Genomic DNA, 7062 nt, shown 5'->3' on the forward strand with positions numbered 1-7062 from the left:
CAACCTAAGGTTAGGTCTGTTACATACTCAGTACATGGGGTCGGTTGTACTGATACTATACTTTTGCACATTGCGTCCGGATGTCGGTTGCTGTTGTTGCTGTGCTCGATGGTTGCGGGACTTGAAGATGTACCGGCGTCCCTGTTGTAGTTGCCTCCTTTGTTCGAGGTAGCCTTAGCTTATAAAACTCTGTTTATGTACTTTTCAAACAGACTATGTATTTCTTTCATTTCTGATTTGTAAACTCTATTCTTCGAGACTCATGATTTGTACTACCAGTCCTTGGGATGTATATAGAATTCAGTAGATTTATTTTTGTTTAATCGACTTAATAAGATTATTGAAACTGGATAACTTTAGTTGGCTTACCTAGCGGTTGAGTTAGGTGCCATCACGACTGGTGGATTTTGGGTCGTGACAAGTTGGTATCAGAGCTCTAGGTTCATAGTTTCTACAAGTCATGAGCAAGCGTCTAGTAGAGTCTTGCAGATCGGTATAATGACGTCCATACCTATATTCGAGAGGCTATAGGGCATTTAGGATACACTTCCTATCTTTCTTTCCTTATCGTGCGACATTGATTCAGCTTGAACCGTAATCCTTTGAATTTCTTCCACGCATTCGTATGCGCGCATGAGCCCTTGGTATCATCTGTGCATCGACAGCTTGTGATTCCCCGGATGAGGTGCGAGATGTGATTTGTGTGTGTTGATGATGGGCCAGTCTGGAGGACTTGAGGCTGGATTTTGATTGTAGCTTGAGCACAGAGGTGTTGATTGTGTGAGCACGTGCTTTTGGATTTATATACCCGGTAGTGTCCCGATTAGTGGAATTTGTTGCTGGATGGCTACGTCATGAGTATGATGTGATTGCGAGATGTGTTCATATGGTTTGACTGTGACGAGAAGGGTTGCTTGAGGTGTAGAAAGAACTATTGGGTGCTTGATTTCCATGTTGATTTGACGTATAGTCTCGAGTTATGGGTGTGTTGAAGGATCTTTTCATGTTGTTTAGTTGAGGAGTGAAGTAGATTTTAATGTTGTGATATGAGTTTAGACTCAGGAAGATTAAGTGATTGCGTAATAGTTATGACTGTGGAAGGGCGTAGAGAGATGTCTGTTTAAGGCTCAGTAGGCGAGTTATCACCTACGGGGTGTCTTGAGGTTGTGTGATCTCTATGTTGTTTCTGTGGAGAGTTTTCTCTTACCGATGTGTTATATGTGTAGAACCTGAGTTTGGATCGCTTGAGGAGGTTGGCTTGACTGTCACAAGGATGAACGTGAGCTTAGCAGATGATTTGAGGTATTATATGATTTGTGTTACATAAGCTTATAAAGGATTTAGTTGAATTTCAGTGCGGGATTTTGGGCAACAATAGAGTATGGGTATTATAAGTTCTCAAATGCTTTATTCCTTAGCATTGAGCCAAGTGGGAGAGTCTACTATCGACGGGTTGATTACGCGGTTAGGTGTTGTATTGGTTTCAGTTTGAGGTATACTGGTGAATCAGTTATGGCTTACAAAGGTTGAGATAGAGCATGTCTCGAGTAAGGGAATTTCTTGATATGAGTTGTATTACACTCTATGGGTATATGGAAATCATGGAATGATTAGCTGGTTAATCATGAAGGATGTAGTGTTCATGGAATAGAAATTTACTCGATTGCTTAGAGGTGTGAATTACTTCTTAGGGTTTTGGGGTGCAAATGGGGCACAACTCGTTTGGTCCATTTGGGCGGCTATTGAGATTCAAGTAGAGTGTATGACTCTCGAGAATGGTTCTAATGAATTCAAGATATATACGTGGCAATTGAGAATGTTGCAGATTTGTATATGGCTAGAAGCTGAGTTACATGGGATGGTGTCGAGACTCGCAGTATTTCTATATCATTATGGATTATATATTCAGTATCAGGAAGGTGAAGGTAATGGCTTTAGATTCACAGAAGGTCTCTTCAGAGTGGGTATCTCGGTTATGGTACTTTTGGGTGCTTAAGAGAGCATTCAGCGGCTTATGAGCCTGAGGATGGTATGGTTTTATGCTAGGGTCTCGTGTGGTTAGTTTTGGTTGCGGATTGTGGTATTATGGCAAGGAGGAGTATCAATTTGAAGGTAATCTAGAAGGAACTCGGAGAATTAGGACAGCTTGGTGACGGGTTGGATCAGCATGGTAACAGATGTGATTAGCTCTTCTGGTTCTTATGATGTAGTGAGTTTCTCCAGGTGTGGTGTGGCGATACTCTCGGGTTTTGATGGCTTGCGCAGTTTGGTTGAGTTAGAGGAATTCAGTCCTGACGGTGTGGTTAAGTGTAAATGGGTTTCAGAGAGTTCTTGATGATTTCTACCACGGGTTGAGATATATATTTCTTACTGGTGGAGGGGCATGTTGCGTATTGTGATTTTCTCCTGGATGAGATCAAATGAAAAGTTCTTGGCTAATTGAGTGAGTAGTTGCTTGTGACTCGGAGCGGATTATGAAGTTCTCGTATTTTTCATATGATTGCACGGTATATGTGGTGTGAAGTGTGGGATGAAGATTTGCATGGGCAAGGTCACAGTGAAGTTATGAAGGAGACTGGGTAAACGATATTACTACTTGGTATAGTTTGATGATAGTGTACATTTCAGAAGGGGCGATGTGTCTCGATTATGGATACTTCATTGGTATTGCAGTGCTCTCCGAGTTGATCAACTGTTGATGTCCAAATTTTGCTTTGTGGCACAGAAGAATTATAGAAGTATTCCTTGTAGGATGATTTTGTATTGGAGAAATGTTAGGAATCCATGCGATAGAGATGAGATCAGCTATGGTGATTTGTGTGTTCTATGGATTTGGAGACTGGGAGTTCCCATGAGTAGATTGTTTCGTGGTTGTGAAAATGTATCCAGGGTTGGGCAGAGAAGAGTATGTGTTGTGATTCAGTCATTGTGGACTTTCAGAGGGTTATTTATCTATTGTGGGTGACCAGAGTTGATTTGGAGTTCATTGGTAGGCCCAATATGGATGTGTGTCCTGCACCGGGTCGAATTTGTTGACTCCGAACTGCTATTGTTGAGGGGTGTGCCATTCAATTGTTATTGAGCTTATTCGTGTTCTGAAATGATCTGTGTGTTACCCTTCTATTTTACTAGGAGTATGAATTGTTGGTTATATGCACACATGGTGCGGTTCTATTTGGGCTTATAACGAAAATTTGAGCAAGATGAGTATTCGGGTATTGCGTGACTGATTGCGCGTTGGCTATGTTCTTTCATGATGATGGCATGGTGCTATTTGCTCCCCGCGGTTAGGATAATGCATTTTGGGTACTTGATGTCGATTTCGAGTGGTTATGGATTTTGAGCAGGGTGGCTCGAGGTATATAATATGGACTAGCGTTTGGATGGGGGTCACGCATTTTAGCGGAGTTATGTAGAGGTATGATCCTTGTTGATACCCAAATTTTCCCTATATATTTTAAATATTCATAAAGACCTTCAAAATAGCATATACATGCATATATAAGCATGCACAAGGTTTCTATAATTTTCCTATATTTTTTAAAGCTTTTTAATTGATTTATTTCCTTCCNCATCATTTCTTTACCCGAAAACTCTTTCATCCTTCCCGGGTAAAGAGGGGCAGCTGTTGATACCCAATTTTTCCCTATATATTTTTAATATGCATAAATACTTTCAAAATAGCATATATATATATATATATATATGTATATATATATATATATATATGCATGCACAAGGTTTTTATAAATTCTATATTTTTAAAGATTTTAAATTGATTTACTTCCTTCCCTTTTTTCTCATAAAATCCCCAATAATTATCCCTCAAATTATTGTTGTGGTAATTCAGTCATCTAAATTCTATATTTATGCTAAAATATTGCTAAAATATTTTAGTGCATTTTTTATAATTGCATTTTGCATTTATAAAGCTAATTTGCATATAATTACAATATTAGCCTTATTAATGCACAATTACGTTTCATATGCATAAAATGATCTTTTATATTTTAAAATATTAAATATCTATTATTAAATCATTTTAGTACACAAAATTATTTTTAGAAACCATTTATTATTTATTATAAATTAATAGGGAAAATTGGCTATTTAAATCATAGCCAGATTTGGCTTTCAATTTTAGCCTAGTTGAACCCACTCCTAGCCCAATTTCCTACCCAATTAACCCGATCCAGACCCTATAAACTCCTAACCAAACCCGGAACCCATCTGCCCGGTCTAATCCTGACCGTTGATCTCCCAGATCAACGGTCCAAACGAGCCCTTTCCTTTTTTAATCCTAAAGACCACTAACCCTATCTCTTTTTTGAGATTCTGCCGCCCTCAAACACTCTCATATCCTCTCTTCTCTCAACCTAACCCTAATCCCCTTCAATCGCCGCCTTCTTCTCCGGCCATCTCCGGGAACCTCCTTTTGACCCCAAGCCTCCAATGGTCCCTCCATCGCCTTTCTCATCATCTTTGAGGCCTTCAAGGGCCCTGAGCCATGCCGATTTGGATCTAGGGTTTCTGTTTCTTTTGTTCATGGCTTCTCTATTGTGATTTGGGCAAAATCACACCATATTTGTTACGATCTTTGAAGTTTATAGCAGGTTCTTCCGTTTCTATCTGGGTTTCCTTTGAAACCCTAACTTTGTTTGAATCTCTTAGATCTAGGCTATTTTTTAATGATTTAAGTCTGTTCCTTTCTATGTTTTGCACTATTCTCAAACTTCTTTTGAAGATCATCAACTGTAAGCCGTTTTTACTTTCTTTAAAGTTAGGGTTTCTCAGAGTTCTTCTGCACTCGTTCAAACTGATTTTTTCTTTATGATTAAACGTTTTCCTTGCATATCTTGACTGATTCTATGTTCTTACTGCTTTTTCAACTCACCTCTGTTAAAAGCCCTGATTTCTTTTTTAGATCTTCTTTGTCTTGGTTTTGTGTGTTAGCCTGACTACTTGATTCTTGTTAAGCTTCTGTGATTACCATGCTTCGAATGGGTTTAACTGAGTCTTTAACCTACCTATATCACCTCTATGTGATTGTATTCATCTTGAGTTTTCATCTCTTGCCTCTTTCTGTCGATATTGCTGGCCTTGCCTGTTTGCTACATCTGTTTGATCTTCTCTATTTATATGTTGAAGTACAGAATCATGACTCCCTCTTAATTGATTCTGATTTCCTTAGCTGATGGTTTAATTGAAAGATTTTCTTTTAAAACCCTAAAATTCTACTTGTTTGTTTAAATTGACTGATTCCATTACCTTATTTGCTGTAGTACTTTATTTTTACTGAATCATTCCGTAATCGGAGTTTTTCTGAACATAGCCTTAATTGGCTACCCTATGCTTACTGAGTTTTGGTTCTTTCCTTATTAGTCCTGTACTGATTTTCTTCTTCTTGCCTTATACGCTACTAGTTCTTACCGTTTGAATTAGTTCCCTCAATTAAGGGAGTAATTGCCTTGATTTTCTAATTGATTGATTCTGAGTTCCTCAATTATTATATTACTATGATTTTTACCTTATTTACTACCTGTTTTCAAACTATAAATACTCTAGTATTTCATTAGCACAACACACGAACACTTGGGTTCAAAAACTATCTCTCATACTTTAAAAATCTCTGCTCTCTCTCTCTTGTGCTATTTGCTATTGCTAGCCGGCTGCAAGCCAAGGCTAACCATTTGTGCTCTCTTGTTCTTTTCATTCTGCTTACTCTCCTCTTCACTGGTATGTCCTAGTTTCAATTCAAGTTCCAACAACAACATGATTCTCTTATTGTTTCGGTTCTTCTTGTTTCTGTTTTGCTTATATTTGTGGTTCTGTTGTGAAACTTGTAGTTAAGAACACATTACTAGCATGTTATCATGTCTTCCCCCTTCCCTTTAGATTAGTATATTCCCTTTATGTGTATCTCTTAGCACGTCTTACCAGTTGTCTCTTACTTGTTGTATATTTACCATATTATATCCCATGGATCCCAAATCCCTATCACCTCTCTATGTGGTTGTGTTTTTCATGCCTGGTTTTGTGACTATGTCAGTGTCAGTTATTTCTGAGCATGCCTGAACCAGTCCTAGACCTTGATGGATTCTGTGTTTGCAACCAATTGTTCTATGTGTCCCAAAACCCTTGACCCCTGTGTGTGACTCTTGAATTTACTTGGTCCTGTAAACTAGTTGTGTTTGGACTCTGTTAACTATTCCAATCTTTTTTTTAAAGAATCTCTACCGAATTATTTTCAAGAAAGGCTTTTTGCTAATCGCAGTTTCTTACCAAAACCTTTTCAACTTGTGTCCGTCACTTCTCACACTACTCCTAGTCAATAAGTTCTGCCCCCTCTAGTATGTGTACTGCCTTGGGATCCTCTTGAGAACCCTATGAACTCTAGCATACTGAGCCTGGCCTTTCCACACCGCACTTGTTCAATTCTTGGCTGCTATGTCTAGGTGTAAGCACTGCCCGGGATCCTTGAGATCCATAGGAAATTTGATGCACCTAGACTATGATTTTGTCTGTGGAACTGAGGCATATGAGACCATTGGAGGCTTTGGGAAATCTGGGCCTAGTCGGAGGCTCCCTATAAAATAGCTTCTTGATTTTTTTTATTTACTTATGTAATTCATTCATTGGTCTGTAATAACTTGTAAACAGATATCGGGGTATTTAGTGAAAGGGGGTGAGTAGATACATGTTTTATGGGATAATTCGGGTAGAAATCATGCTCATAGGACTTTACTTTTAAATCTGTTTGCTCTACTAAGTAGAAATCATGCTCCTACGACTTCATGTTTAAATCTGATTGTCTTCCAATAGAAATCATGCTCCTAGGCCTTCATGCTTAAATTTGATTGCCTTACCAAGTAGAAATCATGTTTATAAGGTTCTACATTCTGTCAGGTTTAGAAACCATGCCTATAGGTTCTAAACAATCATGCATTCAATCAGATTAACAAACGTAGACATCATGCCTATAGGGCATTCTACTTGCAATTCTGTCTGTCAGTCTGATTTAGTCTGAATAAATCAACTTAGTCCATGCCTAATTCATTTCTG

The sequence above is a fragment of the Nicotiana attenuata genome, unplaced genomic scaffold, assembly GCF_001879085.1.
Source record: "Nicotiana attenuata strain UT unplaced genomic scaffold, NIATTr2, whole genome shotgun sequence".
Classification (NCBI taxonomy): domain Eukaryota; kingdom Viridiplantae; phylum Streptophyta; class Magnoliopsida; order Solanales; family Solanaceae; genus Nicotiana; species Nicotiana attenuata.